We start from the raw sequence: 16,970 nt of genomic DNA on the forward strand, positions 1-16,970 counted from the left end.
ACCATTCATTCAAGAATATTCCTCAGAGCTAAAATTGCTTCCCTCTCTGTATTTCCACCTGGCAGCCCCAACATCAAAACAGACAGAACGGCTTTGACCTCCCCAGCTTTAGGCAATGATTTTTTTTTCATTTAGCACTCTTCCCAGTAGAGAGCGTAAAGCAAATGTTGGCTACTTATTTGTTAATTAACACTGTTGTCTCCGAGGACCAGATCCATTAAATCACATTCATTATTAGGCAGTGATGCAGAAGAATGACAATGGGGACGACACGGTCGCTCGGCTAAATGCGAGAACCCTAAGTGGCTCGATAGAGTAGAAACGTGCCATGGGAACATTAAGGTTCATGACATTAAGTGTGAATGCGACTGGGAACGATTATCCATCCATACATTGTGTTTGTCCTTCGACTGCAATGGTCATGGGTTGGTCATTCATTTTTTGTAAAAAAAGTAATGGCAGCATTTTATTGTGACGTAAAGACATGAAATTAAATGAAATAGTCATTCCCCAGACAGGGACCGGATGTTCTTTTTTTATGTAATTTCCTTGGTGTCTGTCTGCTTATCAAGAGAGATTTAGGTGTTCTTTTTGTGTGTCCGAAAAGGTGTTCATCTCTGCCATTCATTAAGTTCTATCCTCTGTAAATTCTGCCAATTTTGTAATGATGCTAAAAGTGGTCTGGTGTGGAGCCATTGTTGAACTACGTCAAGACATTTTTCACCATAAAGGCGTGAAAAATGTCACGTGAACTGAGATGACATTTTGTGAAAACCTACCAAATGAAAAATTACAGTCACTTTTTGGACAAAAGTCTGGGCAGGCGCTTCTTAAAGAACTGAATAAAAAAATAAATAAATAAACGAAATAGCTGATGGAATATGGACTTTCTGTCAAAGTTGGTAAATGGGCCAAAGAAAAGAAGTAATGTGACCAGCAAAAAACCGCAAGAACAATGATTTCACGCCAACACATCTTTTTAATTGTTAATGTTTGCTGTAATTTGAATGCCTCCAATAGCTGCCTGCAAACCCCTTGTTTGAAAAGCTGACTTTATTTCCAAACCCTCTCTGCTGTGGTTCCATCAAAAAAGTGTTCCACTTACTAACCTTGACAGTCAGACCAAAATACTGACCCAAAACCTTCTTTTCATGAGGAGCAAAAGGGCAGCGAGGTTGTTCTCTCGAGCCGCCAACTTCCAGCGGACAAGTCAATCTGTCAAACGGCATGTAATCTGGACCAGCACGGTCTGATCATGCCGCCCTGTCACCAGCAGTCCTTGTCCTTGATTAAGTCTTTTCATCCTCCGTTGGGCTTTGGGCTCTGGGCTTCCCACACTTTGTCTTGTGACATGGGTAATTTCCTCCACATAGGCCCCATCTTGATAGCAAGCTAATAGAAACTCTTTCCAGATCCGCTCCTAATGAAGACAGATCTCCAGATGGCCGAGCAGTCTCATTCATATTACCAGTCTATCAACTTGTTTTTAAGTGGATTAAGCGGCCGCCGTGTGACAACCGCGCAAGGGTGGGGAAAGGCGTTGAGTGAGCTCCAAAAGGATTTTGTGTGACATTTTCACTCGAACCATACCATTGCGGGCCTAAAGGTTTAGAAATGACAAGAGCTAAGGCGAAAGATGGGGAATTGAGAATTTGGTTTGAGTGCTTAGTGTATTTGTCGTGTGCGCTGAGCAGATGGTTTAGATGAGATGAAAAGTTGAACATCTGTATGTAAGTGAAGTATTGCGCAGACGCATCTATGAATTTATGAAATTCCATGAAGGGATCCCTTTCGCCCAACCATTTAGTTAGTCGAATCATTCATTCAACAGTTTGTCTGTCGGTAAAAATCCAAGAAATAATGCGGGGGGGGGGAATTCAAGAAAAATCAATAAGAATAATAAGAATAAGAAAAAAATTTGCAAGTATCTGAGTCCCAATATGGGATTTTTTTTTTGCGAAAACTGCAATTATGCATGTCTGTCGACTGTATATTTAAATTGCAAAATCATCCATCAGCACAAAATGGCAGCCATGTCTTGCGCTTACAAAAAAACGTCTTTAAATTGTGTGTTTTGCCTAAATATAAACGCACCTCTACTGTGTTTTATACAATATTTTTGACTCAATATGGTAGCCAATATTAGTCATTATTGCATGAGCGATCAAACATGACTGTACGCCAGAGAAGATAAGTCATGATCCCTGGTGCAACACATAGTTGGATATGTTTTCCTTTGAGAGCAACAGCAGCTGTCCAAAACTAGAAGCAGAACCAGACTGACACTTGAACCAGAATCTCTCAAAAAAGCTGGAGGGAGTGTTACGTGTCGTCTTTCTCATCTCGCTTCTTTTACATGGGGTTCGGTGAGATTAATAACTCACCAGAGCCTCATGAATGTAAATTTATCACTGGAGTATTTAAAAAAAATAATAGTTGTTTCATTGTAGCAAAGATATTTATGGATAGTCTTGTAAATTGTGTATAGATGATTCATTTATTGGGACTGCAGTGACAGTCAGCAATTATTGACTTCATAGTCCCCACATTACATTGCCTATAAATCGAAAAGCACTTTAGTTTGGTGTGGATAGAATCACAGAAATTTGCAACAGGAATTCGTGATATTTTTGATAAGACAAATAAAACCAGAATTGACTAGTTTCCCTGACAACAGATTTCTCTGAAGAGGCTTGTAAAAGTGTGCCACTGACTCATTGCTCTCTGATCTTCGATTCTCATCAAGGAAGGGGTGCAGATAGCCTTGTACCAAGTGTTGCACTCTTCTGCACGGAGATGTCAGATGTTGTTCCTGGTATCTGCTGGAGCCATATGCTTCCGAAAGGCAACAACAACTAAAAATAAGCTAAAGCTCATCGCAATGCATTCTCCTTTTTATAGTTGTGTGCCAATTAGCAACTTCACAAATACTGACTGCTTTTGTTTTACTGTGACATTTCAGCTTAATTGCACAAACACTGTGCGCATATGAACATCCTTCTTATCGGACTGCAGCTGAGTGCCCGAGTTTCTGCTGGATTCAGTGAACCCTCCCTTTTGTTTTCTAGCGCATATATTTGAACTCCCTCAAACATGATTAAACTGCAGAGTGTGCTCTTTTTTTTTTTTTAAATCAGCACTTTCATGAATAAAGTCATCAGGTACCCGTAGATATGAGCAATGAAACATTATCGTAAAATGCACCTCTATTGTTTTACAACTCTTTCTTCAACCATGTTTGCAATGTTAATTGTTTTTTTACACTTGTTTTTTTTTTATCCTGTGCTCGAAGCTTTGTAATCGCCTCTGCAGACCACCGCTGCAGGATGTGTGTAAATGTGTGTGTATGTATGCAAGACAAGCAAGGCAGTGTGATTTCATAATCCCCCACTTACAGGTGTCAAACATGAAAGCTGGGAGTGGTAGACGCAGCATCCCCTACTGCAGCCGCCGCATTTTTAATCAGGACTTTGTGTGCATGCCAACATCTCATTACGGGGGAGCGAGCTCCGATGTGGTACCGAAGGCCGGGGTGGGAGTGTGACTTAAGGGTGGGCAAGGGCAGTGACAAGGATTCTGTGAGTAATGTGCTCCTAACATCAGCACGCCATTAAGTGGACCTACGGTGCATGCTACAGCCCTCCAGGCCCATTATGAAGCAAAAACACAGAGGCGAGCGAGGCCTCTAATGGCAGTCTCCCTTTACAATTTAATCTTGTTAAACATAGCTCAGAAAGTTGTCGAGGATGTGATTGTTTGGCCAAAGTACACCAAACAAGTGTTAACAAGGACAACAAAAGCTTCCGTCTCTCTCGTCGGCGTCCCGCTGTGTTTTTTCGATTAGTCTCGCGGAGGCTAATTTGTGCAACGCAATCAACGGTGACCTGAAGCAGGATCTTGAAAGTCAATATGTTGATGTTTTTTGCTCGGGGACAATGACATTTTGCTTCCCCATATTTATCCAAATCCTCACTTTGGTGCGTGGATCACAGTAGGACACGTGGCTGTAATTAATCACGTCCTGTATTATTCTCATGCTTACGTCAACTGCATGTCAGGGAGAAGGACGAGTAATGCATCTATCTTTCTTTGGTGCGGCTGGTAAGTTAATGGGAAAATGGTATCTCAGTCGTGGATCTATAAACATTTAGTGCAGAGCAGAGCTGACACAAAATGAGATTACTACCTGCATACTGTTTGCTTTGCTATTTTGAAACTGTCCAGTTGTAATGAACATTTAGGCCCGCTATGCTACTGTATTTCTATGTCAGTCACGATGGTGGTAGTTGGAGCGCTCAGTATTTCTTTAGGCTTACGAGGAAATGTTTGAAAACGCCTGCTGTACCTAAAAGTAAGTGAAGAAGTCCCACCCAATTAGACAAACTGCAGCTAGACAGAAATAGTGGATTGCCGGATTTAGAAACTTGGGCTGAGCTTCCCTCTCGCTGATGGCAAGAGGAGTCTGCCTGGCGCTTTTGTGCGTGTGCAACAACTAATCCCGAGCGGAAACCGGCCCTTAAAACCTTGCATTATTTCCCATTTGGGTGTATATTTTCTCATATCACATGATTGGATTCTGAATTTTGATTATAAGCAAGATTTGGAAATGCCAACATTACAAATGACTGTCAGGCTGGGTCTTTCAAATGAAAAAAATGTGATCAATAAATTCAGACAAACCAATGGAAAACAGATATCAAGTGAACATTTGACATCAATTACAGTTGGGTCCAGGTTTTTCCTCACCCAATCAATCGTCGCTCCAAAACCTCCTTTTGTGCCTATCTGCATGCAACTATTCTGTTAAGAATAGAAACGATCACAAATCTATGATACGAGGTTCATTCTGCCACTGCTTCAACGGGTTCAACATGATTTGCGCCCTGACGATGAGCGGAAAGCAGTGCGAACAGACAAGTGCTCAATGATTGCCGTCCCTCATGATGTTAGTTGGGGATGCCTTAAAGCTGTCGCAGTCATCTTGTGGTTTTAGAAGTCATTTTGTCTGCACTTGTCTGAGTCATTTGCCAGCTCTCATCTGCTACCTGTTTCATGACGCATGCAGGAATCACACTCAGTTACGGCTATCATGAGCAGTTTATCGCTTGGTGGCGAGGTGCAATTTCATCTGGGCCAGCCAGCTTTGGGCAGTTCAATGGTTTTGAAGTGAATTTGTCACTTGGTGTCTTACTGCTTTAAATGAGCACTGAATAAAGATCACAGCGATGTCTCTTGGTTGTCATCCCCTCAAACCGGCAATAATCAAGTTTAATGACGATGGAGCGGGTGGTCGTAAAGTGTTTAATAAAAGTTGGGAGTGAGGTCGAACTTTATAACCTTTGATGGCAGCATTTGTTCGAGGCTAAACCTCAAGGCCATCCATGGAGAACACGCACCCTTGAAAAGGCCGGGTTTAAAAATGGACCGACTCAGGAGGTTGATCCAATTTTTAAAATCAGCAGCTATAAGGGTATGGGAAAGAAATCAAAGAAAACAAAACAAAGCCAAAGTTGCTGTAACTAAGTTATTTTCTCAGGGGACTGGAAGAGCATATAATAAGAAAAAGACGGATGGGCGTGCAGGCAGAAGCAAGGAAGGAAGGAAGGAAAGAAAGGAGATTTTTCATTTGCAGGCAAAGTGGCATGGTGTTCAATTGCAATCATCTGCTCATCTCTTGACAGAAGACTGAGATCTTCCCTTGAAAAGATAACTACATCAAGTAATGCAAGAAATGTATCAAAAGCATCAATCATCACTGCTCTTTATCACACTATCCATAAATAGACAACACAGGGCATCATAACCTTTGCCACTACGTAACCTTTGAAGAAATGAAATCATCTCGCCTCCTTCATGCACGACTAAATTACAGAAAAAAAAAAAAGTAAGACTGCACGGCGGCGATATAAAGTGAAATATAAAGATAAAAAGTCCTCCTTTCGGCTTATTCCCTGAAGGGGTCGCCACGGTGAAACAGCCGTTTCTGTCCAGATGATTCACATCAGAAGTTTTGCCTCAGTTTTTACACCGAATGCCCTTCCTGACGCAAAGCCCCGCATCCTAACACTGGGCCATCAGGGATAGAAAGATGAAAAAGTAAATTGCATTATTTTACACCACAATGCAGCTTTTGAGATCTGCAATTACAATTAACATAACATGTTGCATGTATACAATATCGCTGATGGGGAGAAGCAGTCTTCATAGCTGTCACCAAGGCAAAAGATGAAGCATTGTTTAAAAAACTGCTGCCACAGAAGCATAACTAGGAGCTCGGCAGTTGTGCGTGCAAGAACGAGAAAAGTACTTATCTGCTGTTTGGTTTGTGTCACGACAACCATCCAATGGGTTCCATTGTTGATCCGAATACATTTTCCTCTTTCAAATTGAAATTGAATCACTTCAGCTAACAATTCAAAGTGAGTTTGTTAACTTTCTTGTGGCCATAAGAGTGAGTGAAAGACTTGGACAACATTCAACAAGATTGTTTATCTCAGAAAAATTGGACCTCTTTTTGCCTCTGAGAATGAGCTCTCGGGGTTCGTCCCTTCTCATAAAGCCACTCTGACAAGTTTGAAATTTGGGGGAAGAAAGGGTGAAGAGTAGAGAATCGTAAAGCTTTAGAGAAAACAATTTCACCAAACGTCACACGCAGCAGAAATGACAAAGTCTTAAACCAGCCAATTGCCCAGAAGAGAAATAGGCGGTTTGAAAAATAGGATGAAGATAGGACGGAACATTTTGTTTGGGAGACCCTCAGCCCATGGTCAACTCGCTGAGGTCGGAAGCTACCACTAAATTTTATCAAGCTTTTTTTTTTTAATCAATGTCTGCTTGTCTCGTATCAGAGGGAGCTCGTGTGCGGACATTTATGCGAGTGTCAGATAATCGGAGACACTTTGAAGGACGTGATGTATCACGCAAGTAGCACATAACTGTACAAAAAAAGAAACAATCAGGCCGATGATTGCTTAGATGTAAAGGTTGAAAGTGGCAGACGCTGTGCTACGTTCCTACTTTGTTTACTGCCGGTTGGCCAAGCGTTGCCTCTTAATGAGAACTTCCAGGTAGTCTCCCGAGACAAGACATTTTTAGGCTTTGTTCTGTCAACATTAAATTCTGCAGTAATTGTTTTTATCCCATTACTGATCCTCTGCACCCAAAGCATCATTATTATTTCGTCACGATGAATACACTTCAGTGGTAGCAACCAAATGCAAACATTTAACAGCTTGACTGCATGCCAGTATCTGGAATGCGATCCAAAATCATTTGTATGGACACATTTGAGAGGCACAATGCACCTTCTACACAGTACAGTTGTTGTCAAAGACAACCCAAATATAAAATGCAGTTTTTTAGGGGGTGGGGGGGCTACGTTCATCATCACTTACTTCAGTTCAGTCCTGAAATGACTTCAATAAAATCTGTCTGACAGAATGAAGTTGACCAAAAAAAAAAAACCAGTCACAAAATTCCCAGACACAAAGAAATTTCAAGAGCACATGAGAACGTAATTCACATCAATCAAGCTGGAAAAGCATCCGAAGCCATTTCTAAACCTTCAGAAGTCCAGCAAACAACGTGAGCGCCATTATCAATAAATTAAGAAAACATCCAACGCTTGAGAATAGCTGGCCCACAAAAATGAGTCCAAGAACACAGGAAGCCTTTAGTCACAGGACTGACATAACCAACTAATCTTTGGGGCTCCCATTCAACCCAAGTGACTTGGGGGGGATTGTACCAGGAAGCTGCATAAACCTCATCGAGAAAGGTCTGAGCCAACACAGATTGCAATCTATGAAGAAAGAAGAAAGCTTGAGTCACTTCATATATGTGGTGCTGCCGTTATCTATGTACGATGAAAATTTGAATCAATATTACGACACCTCCTCATCACACGGTTTGATTTATTGTGCATCTGTACCAGGGACGTCATCATTTTTCACTAAGAAGCCTAAGGAGTCTTTTTTTCTGTCAGTCATGTCTCATCTGATAAAAAGTAACATTTTTCTTGGCTTTTTTTTCAGTTGGGGGGGGGGGGGGGAATAAATCATTTCAGGCTATTCGAATTCACATTTGATCATTAGTGGACTGTTTTGTACCAAGCAATGTCAGGGTGCAATCTGAAACCTTTTGAGTATGGCAGGTTGTAGCAAATCCAAAATTAGATTTTATATATATATATTTAGATTTTATTGTCTTGCCAACAGCTTTTTGCAACCTATTTGCTGTTTTGACATATTGGCAATTTAAGAATTCATATGTCTGAATGCAAAATGTCCAATTGTTGCTTAAAAGTGAAATTGAATTAATCATATATAATTTGCCTTTTTTTCCAACAAATTAAATATAGTACGCAGAATCCATTCATTATCAAACACCACTGATCCATGTTGGCAAAGAAAACCTTTCCAGCATCACCCCTAATTGCAAAAAGGTCACATTTTTGTGAGGCACACAGTCCGTATACTTGAAAATTACTTCTCACGTGACGTCATCGGGCAGTTAAAAGCTTCTAAAATACGATAGGAATGCATTGCATGAATATTAGCTGACGGTGATGCATATGCACAAACACAAACACACAAGAGGCGTCCAACCAACATAAGAGACGTCAAGCCAGGCTTTAAAGTGATGAAACGGAATTCCGGCTCGTGTGCAAGAACAACAAATTCCTTTCAGCGCGTCTGTGGGAATGCGCAATGCAAACTCATTTGCATTGCATTACTTTGAAGTTGTGTTGCTATGTGCGTAACTGAATCTATATGGATATATCTGTGTGAGCCAATTGAAGCGGAAAGGGGATTTGAGGGGGGGGGGCTCCCATACATGCAGCCGATGAAGGGCTCCATTGTACGAGTTAATGAAGGCTCATTTGCGCTCAAAAATAAAAAAGGCTTTGGGCGATCCTCGTGAATCTGTTGAACGTTTTGATGAGAGAAAAACTAACGCAGTCATTAGAAGAGGTTTTGTATTAAACCGCGTGCGCATTGAAACCATTTGGGCAATATGGTTACGCATTACGCACATTGTTTCATCAATACAACAAAAGGGTGCTCCGAGACGCACGGACACGGTTGTGTGACTAAATGCACGCTGGAGTCACACACCCACACGTTCTAGAAATACAACAAACAAATCTTCAATGAAAAACTTACCGTCCAGTAGTTTGTTTGTTTGCTCCTCTTGCTTCCTGGTTCGTTGGCGCAAACGAGACACTGATGCGACGAGGACGAGTGCGTACAAGTGCACAATTTAACTTCCAGTTTACAGCGTTCCAGCGAATCTCCCGCTTTTCTTCAACCGGTCCACTGCTTCAGACGCTGTCCAGGGGCGAGTGGTGCTGAAGGGTTTCCCTCCTCTCCAGACTCCTCATTTTGATTGCACACATACTTCCCGCCCACACAGGGAGATTTTTATACACACACACACACACACACACACTTCACAAGATCACGGCTGGCGGAGCTGTGTGTTGATTTTGAATTCCACCAGAACACACGAGTGCGTAAAACTCGACAAAATGGCACCTAAATGCGCTGCGTAAAAAGACAGGCACCCATTATGATGTATAATGTAATGATAAGAAAGAAAGGAAGAAATGTACAATCCAATGTATGTGCTTCAGAAATGCGGTTTTTTAAGACTGACACTTAAACGTGACGTGAGTCAAACAACCCCCTTTTTTTTTTTTTTTTTACTTTGACCACATCAGTTAGTAAAGCGCCCACCTGCGTCTTTTTAGCATTACTGCAGTTTATGGACGCAACACGTGCACACGCTTTGAGTTTATGAAGTGTATGTCTCATAAGAATCACCCCTCGAGTCATTTCAACATACCCTCATTGGAATTGTTCATTTCCTTTCTTTTTTTTTTAATCACCATGGCACTGATGGCACAAATTGATCCATCCGTCCAATTAGTGTCGCTTTGATTATTGAAGTCGACTCCATTTTCTAGATTCGTTTTTTTTTTTTCTGGGTGTGTGGTGGTTGACTGCATTTTGGGAGCACCACTATGTTAGGGACTTAAAAGTAGGTTACTAACGTTTGTCTAATACACAATCTAAGACACTGAACATGCCACTCGAAAAATGTCCACAAAAAAGTATTTCGTTTTAATTAAAGTAATATGCTAATGATAAGAAGCACATAAATGTGAATGTGACATTTTCCGCCATGAGTGTAATTGTTATGTGTTTAAATCACCTTTTTTAAAGGTTAAATAAATGACAATTACATTCATTTAACATGATGATTTCATTATTATCTACTCGGAACAACAATACCAATGTGAAAAGCCAACACATAAAACAAAAAAGCACGGCCTATAGAAATAATTCATTCATTCATTTTTTTTTCGATCGTTTGCGTTGCTCATTGCAGAGGGTCAAATTAAGCACGATCATTTGTCACGGTTGACTAATAAATATTTGATTAAAGAGCTGCTTCATAAATTCCTTCTATGGCAAGGCACAACCAATATACAGAACGGGATATTTGCAAGTATAAAACTAAAAGTCTTGAACATAAATGTTTGGCCTGCAGACATTTTAAAATGTCCTCCAGTCTATTCACTGGTGATGCTCTGCTTCAAATAATAGAATGTGTTCATATACACTCAGTTGAGGTGCAAATGTGAGTTTAAATGCTTTGTTTCCCTGATGTATTTGAATCATTATAATGTACAGTATGTTTTATTCATAATCGTAAAGATTTGAAGTAATCCAACGTGAACTGTACAGAATATGTAAAAACTCTTCTAACTATTCTGTTTTATGAAAAACTGGCTATATTGCATGTAGAAAATATCAACATGTATCTAACATTCCATCAGCTGCAACAGCTTGATGGAAAAGAAACCGAGACAAACTACAGTTCATGCGCCCATGTAAAATTCATGAGCTAATCATTGGAAAATATAAAAAATAAAGCATTGCCTGTGTTCTTCACAAGCTAGACTGTCTTCATGTTGCCCAGCCAATTTGTTAATATGCTGCTCTGGTGTAACATCATTCTCAGATGTCGCTTCAGCTTGGAGGTATCTGTCCCCGGTGCCCTTATCGAGTCAGTGTTGCCTCCATATCTTCTCGAGTTCTGCCTTCAGCTCTTTCTCCGGATGTTGATATTATTTGGGATTGCTACATCTATCACGGATGCTGTCTGTCTACTGATGTTTACCCATCATAACTATGTCAGGCTGGTTGGCTCTCACCAGATTTGTCCGTTTAGATCTGGTAGTCCCACAAAATCTTGGTCTGGCGGACGTGCTACCCAGTGCGCAACCGAGCCACCCCTCCGGGAAAAACAACAATATAAAAAAAAAAACATTATCAGTGATACCACTATAGAACTATGGAACTATAGGGGCAGTCATGATGAATTCTGGAGTCCCCAACAATCAAAATCCCCTGTTTGATGCTTTTCTGTAGTAATCACTGTATATACTGCCCTCCGTTGGGTGAGGATAAAATTGCAACTATCCCCCTGTAATTGCTTTTCCTGTTCTGGGTCAGTTAGCATCGTCTAAAAATCACAAAGCCAACAAACAGCTTTGAGTAACTTGCTGTCTAATTTTAACTCTGCTTTTGTAGTATTTGTAAAACTGGGTTGAAAAGTCAAAATAGGCCATTTTGTAGATCAAGAAGCCATTTGAAGACTTACAGTACAATCAAGACCATTTCACAAATATTTGAAGAACTTTTTTGTTGACTTGATGACAAGAGATATTCATCCTGCCTTCAATACCTTCAGACCCTTGCTCACACAGAAATACTGTGACGGCCACTTGACAAAGACAAAGTGCCACATTAAATAAAGATAAAAACACGCCTTAAGCCACATAAATCCCCACAAAAACAAAGCTTGGAAAACCTTTTGCAAACAACAGATGAAAGTTTCCAACTGCCTTCCCACAGATGGCTCCGTGCATGTTGCGTAATGAAAATCTCATATCAGTACATCCAATGACACTTTAAAAAGTCATCCGGTGTCATTTTTGGCTGTGCGATGGTACTTTCTCCGTGGTCAACCCGCTTCTCTTGAGATGTGGTGATTAAGGTTACATCAGATGCGAAACAGAGGGAAAAGTTCCAGGCACGGTGCCATCAAAGTGTCTTCCTGCTGTTCTACCTCCGAACACTGCAGCATGTAATTGTCACTGCAGGTGGCACTCACTGCAATAAGCATTCATCAACTGAGCGTTAACCTCTGCTCTTATAGAAGACTTGTCTTTGTGTCTGACTTTGTCGCTTGTAGGTTATGGCACCGACAATAGACACCTAGAATTTGAATAGTCTGTTGGTCGATCACCTTTTGTAAAATGACATTAAAATCACACAAACATAACCAGTAGAAAATTAATATGTTCTTATAACTATCTTCAAATCAAAGATTTAAAGGAACCACTGGCGGAGCTAGGATTTTTTTATTTTGGGGGGGCATCCGAGGAGATCTCAAAGGGGTCCGCAAAAATAATGAAAAGACAAGTATAAAAAAATGTAAGTGGGCCAAGACCTGCTTAAAAACCATCAGAAAATAAACCTAAAGATCTTACCGAGTCTGTTTTGGGTCTTTGCTAACATCGTTTTTAAGTCTAGAACTATAAAATAAAGTACCAATGTTTGACCTTTAAAGTCATCCTGGAACAAATTGTTCTCCTCGTGCTTTGCCTACAAAGATTTGTGTTTGGGATTCTAATTGCGCCAGGGTTGTTTCAAATTGGTTGTTAAAGAGATTCACGTCCCTCCTCGGCCCAAATGTGTCCGGATTGTTCTTTGTGTGGTGGAATGCAAGATATAAACGTACAGGAGAGTAAAGAAACAAGTTCAATGGGATATATGTAATACATGGAAGGAAAGGGGGGGGGGGGCAAAAAAATCTAATTAAAGGAAATACATCCCTGGCAACCATCTGGCAAGCTAATAGCAAGGATTTGACAAATTGAAATGATCACTTATTCATTAATGAATTCTATGAATACAGAATGTAGCCAACGTCTGTCTTGTTCTGTGTTTTGAATTTCATTTGCACCACTTCATTAAATAGAAAAAAATAAATAGAAAAGTCAGCCCCTTTTCTATTGCATATCTAAGCCGCTATATTTCTCTTACATACTTGGCTGCAATAAGTCAGATATTCTTCCATTCATGATTTTTTTTGGGGGGAGGTGCTCCACAAACCGTATTTTTGATGTCTGATTGTCTTGTAAAATATCAGAATCAAATTCATCTGATCTCATCCTGAATAATCAAGAAAAATGTTTTTTCCTAGCTCTTGACAGCTGAACTTGTCCAATCCGAAAGGGTCGTCAGCCAATTGCAGCTCAAACAACAACGTATTCCTGTTGCGACGCTGTCAGAGATGACACATTCTCAGCTCAATGGCCATCAGAGTTCAATAATTCCTCTATATTTATATCACACTCGAGCACCCATGAGGGATAAACGTGTCTGCTTTTGCTCATTTGCGCTACTTGAACACAAATTGATGGATCGCTCACTGCATCTTCTAATGCCCTTAAAATCCATATTGCACACACACCAGATATTCTTTTTATGCATCACATGTCACATGATGAGACAGGAAATGACACTGCAGTCATATTGTATGATGGACCATTATGTTTTCTTGTCAGGCAGATGGCTAGGCCTGCTGTGATTATGGGACAGAATTAATAGTGCTATGCTTTTATTTATTTTTTCCCTTTTAAATATTTTGACAATATTTCAAGTGTCATTCTGAATAGCAACTCCAGCGCCTAAGAAACAAGGCATGTTCATGGTTTATTTATCAAAAAAAATATGGCATCTAATTTATAATTTACTTGCCTCTCCCAGCTTCGAATAAAGAATGTTCAGTCACATTTCTTTTTGCACCCATTCATCTTGAAGACAGTACACCTCAGATGACATCACAGGGAACGGATATCAATCAATAAAATAAAATAAAATAAAAACTCACACATACACACACACTCACAACATGCACTACTAAGCCATAGCCAAAAAAAAAACTGAAATTCCCAACATGTTACAATGACATTGTTTTGTTTTTTCCACTGAGTCTGCAAAACATAATTACAGTGGGACCTCTAAAGCTGTGATTCTCAATTGGTGGGTTGGGACCCAAAAGTGGTTCGCAAGCCATCTTTTGGTGGGTGGTGCACAGTTCCGATAAGAAATCCATGTAGGCACATAATATGATAATATTATAATTTACATTTCTGTGTATGGCAGCCATTCTATCAAATTCTTTGAATTTTATCTGATCACCAATATCCCTTCTCTACTGAGAACCTTCTCCTCATTCTTTTATCCCTTGCCAGAGATTATCTCAAATGAGAATATCGTGTGTGAATGTAATCCGGTTCAGAGAAATGTTCATAGCTGGATCCGAGAGTCGTTCACGTTATCGGGGAAAAAAAAGCCACCAAAAACACCTCTACAGGATAAGTCATGTTTGGCTGGACTCATTGGAAGACGTTGGAGTCAGACTAAACCTAGAGTGTATTTTTATGTAAGATGAAGCTATACATTATGGAAGGAAAGGCTGCCTCGGATGAACCCATAAATAGATTTACACCGAGAAATAAGGCGTAGTGAACAGGATTACCACTCAGCAGCCCCAGGAAAAATAACAAAATAAAGGTTTTCTTGTTATACAAATGTACAGTATGTGTCCCAATGATCAAAAAATGGAACTATGACTGAGTGGGAAGATGCAAAATAAAGTGCACTGAACATTCACGCTTATCTTAATTGGTTTTACTTGTGATAGTTCTTACCAATCCATCAATGCTAAACCGTCTTTGCGGCGGCTCTAATGAGGATGAGTCAGGGTGGGTTATCACTGCTTGCCTGGTATTGAATTTGGTATCTAGAACAGAAAGGCACATTTTGGTACAAACACATGATAACGGTAAAATCAAAAACCACAGCACATGGGTGGTTGGAATGAAGCCAGTTTGATTTTTTTTTTAACCGGTGTTCAAATGTTTCTATTTGATATTCCGGTCTTCTTCTGACTGAAATCTGTCAAATACATTTGTTAATTCGGATTTTCCTTTGATTGACGTAAATGACAAACCTCGGAAAACGACAGCTTCCTATTCCCGCCAAGTGGCACAAATATATAAAAGTCAGGCTGGTTATTTTCTTTTTTTTTTGAAAACTTTGTACCAGTGCTTGGTCTAATTACATCCGTGTCTCTTCTTTCCTCCAGTTTCATTAGTTACTTCCCAGGTGACCTTTCTATCGGAGGCGGCAGCAGTCAGAGGCCTGAGTGCAAGTCAGTTATTGATAGAAAGACGAAGGTCATTGCCAGCAGTTGTCTTGGAGAGGCCTTTAATCGTCCCAGAGAGTGAGGGCAGAACTCGGGCTCTGCGTGGTTCTGTTCTGATTACTGACTGAGGCTAATTGGCTCCTCATAGGGGCTGCAAAGTCGGCAGGAGGTGACAAGGCAAGACTTCCAGGGCTGTTTCCCCTTTGCGTCAGCCGCATTAACCTTCCCCCTTCCACCTTTCTTCTGCCTTTTACGTTCAATTAAAGGCAATATTGAAATGTGCTGCACTTGTACAACTAAGAGTTACACGGGGAATATAAAAGGAAATAATTGCATCCCAATTTGCTATTCAAGGGCTCATCCTCGAGGTGAAACCTGTCGACGTTTCTCCTCTCAATTATTCCTTTCACGTGTTGCATAAGGATTCTTTATGAGATGATCAGTGTGTGAAATGTGTGAAAGCTATGTTGCTTTTGTGGGTGTCTGCATTTTTAGCTGTTCTTTATGTTTGCAATTTCCAAACCAAACAATGCTTTTCGCCGGGGAAGCTAAACTCTGTAAAGTGAAAGCTCACTTGCTTTGGGTCTGTTTTCATATCCAGTAATTAATCACGCCACCTAACTGCATTTATTCACAGTCCCCTTTGGTTAATTGGACCGCAGCTCGCGAAAATGCTAAGCAATGATTTATTCAGTGAGCAGGTCGAGCACCACTCTGCCTATCCCTACAGAGAATAGATGTCTCAATCCTGCACTCCTGGTGCATCCTCATCCCAATCCACTGTGAGGACAGAAAATGGACTGCAAGGTGACAAGACAGGAGAACATTGAACATTTATGTGTTGGGAGAGTTCACAAAGTTAGAGCGTTTTCACAGAAAGTCTTTCATCTTCCCAGGGCCCCAGGTAAAGGTGAAGAATATTTTTTGTACAACTTTGTTGCAACTTGTTTGATTTTACAAATACATTTTGGCAAGCACAATTTTTTTGCTCCCATATTGAGGAAGGGGCATGGAATGGGAAGATGGAGTAATCCATCAAGGTGAGCTTTAATTGAATCAATCAGTCAGCTAAGTAGCTGGAGGCAACCACCAAATCCAATTTAAAGTACAAATGCATATGACTTCAAATGTTTAGGTCATACACTGTCGTTGTGACGACATAGCATGTGTTTGTGTCATTTTACGCTGCTTTCCCTGAGACTGCGCATTCTTTAGCAGCCACACGTGGCGTTTAGCAGATAATCAGTCAAAACGGAGAACGGACCTTATAATCCACAGACGGAGGTCCCATTTATCAACATTAGAATTGCACTTTCTCTTGTGGGACTCGGTTGCAGTGCTGCCGGCGTACCATTACCCGGGGATAACCACACTTGAATAGTTAATGCTGCTGCGGTGGCCCCTCTGCATTACAAATGGGCCCATCCGTCTCAGCTAGACCCCCGTGGGTGGCGGTGGCCCACTTCATCCTCAGCAACTCTAATCATTCATCAATAGACAGCTATCTGACGTACGCCGGTGTGGGATACCCAACACTATCATGTGGTCAAGAGATGGACATCCTGGTGTCAGGGAGATGACCTGTCAGGTGATATTGGACCTGACACACTATTCAGGTCTCCATCACTCATTTTGCCACGTCAGATATGTGTAAACGTAAAGCAGCAAACAAAGATGAATTT

At 40.7% G+C, this 16,970-nt stretch overlaps 1 protein-coding gene across 5 annotated transcripts in view; it reads right to left on the minus strand.

Annotated features, from left to right (window-relative positions):
- Positions 1-9,396, minus strand: part of LOC147061554 (metabotropic glutamate receptor 4-like) — a 92,835-nt gene extending 83,439 nt beyond the window's left edge. For all 5 annotated transcript variants that reach the window (XR_015066695.1, XR_015066694.1, XR_015066689.1 and 2 more), the window contains exon 1: positions 9,165-9,396. The gene's annotated coding sequence lies outside the window, so the exon portion shown is untranslated. The remainder of the gene's footprint in view (positions 1-9,164) is intronic.
- Positions 9,397-16,970: the final 7,574 nt, after the last annotated feature.

This window comes from Syngnathus leptorhynchus, chromosome 1 (genome assembly GCF_054491065.1).
Source record: "Syngnathus leptorhynchus isolate UIUO chromosome 1, UIUO_Slep, whole genome shotgun sequence".
In the NCBI taxonomy this organism is placed as follows: domain Eukaryota; kingdom Metazoa; phylum Chordata; class Actinopteri; order Syngnathiformes; family Syngnathidae; genus Syngnathus; species Syngnathus leptorhynchus.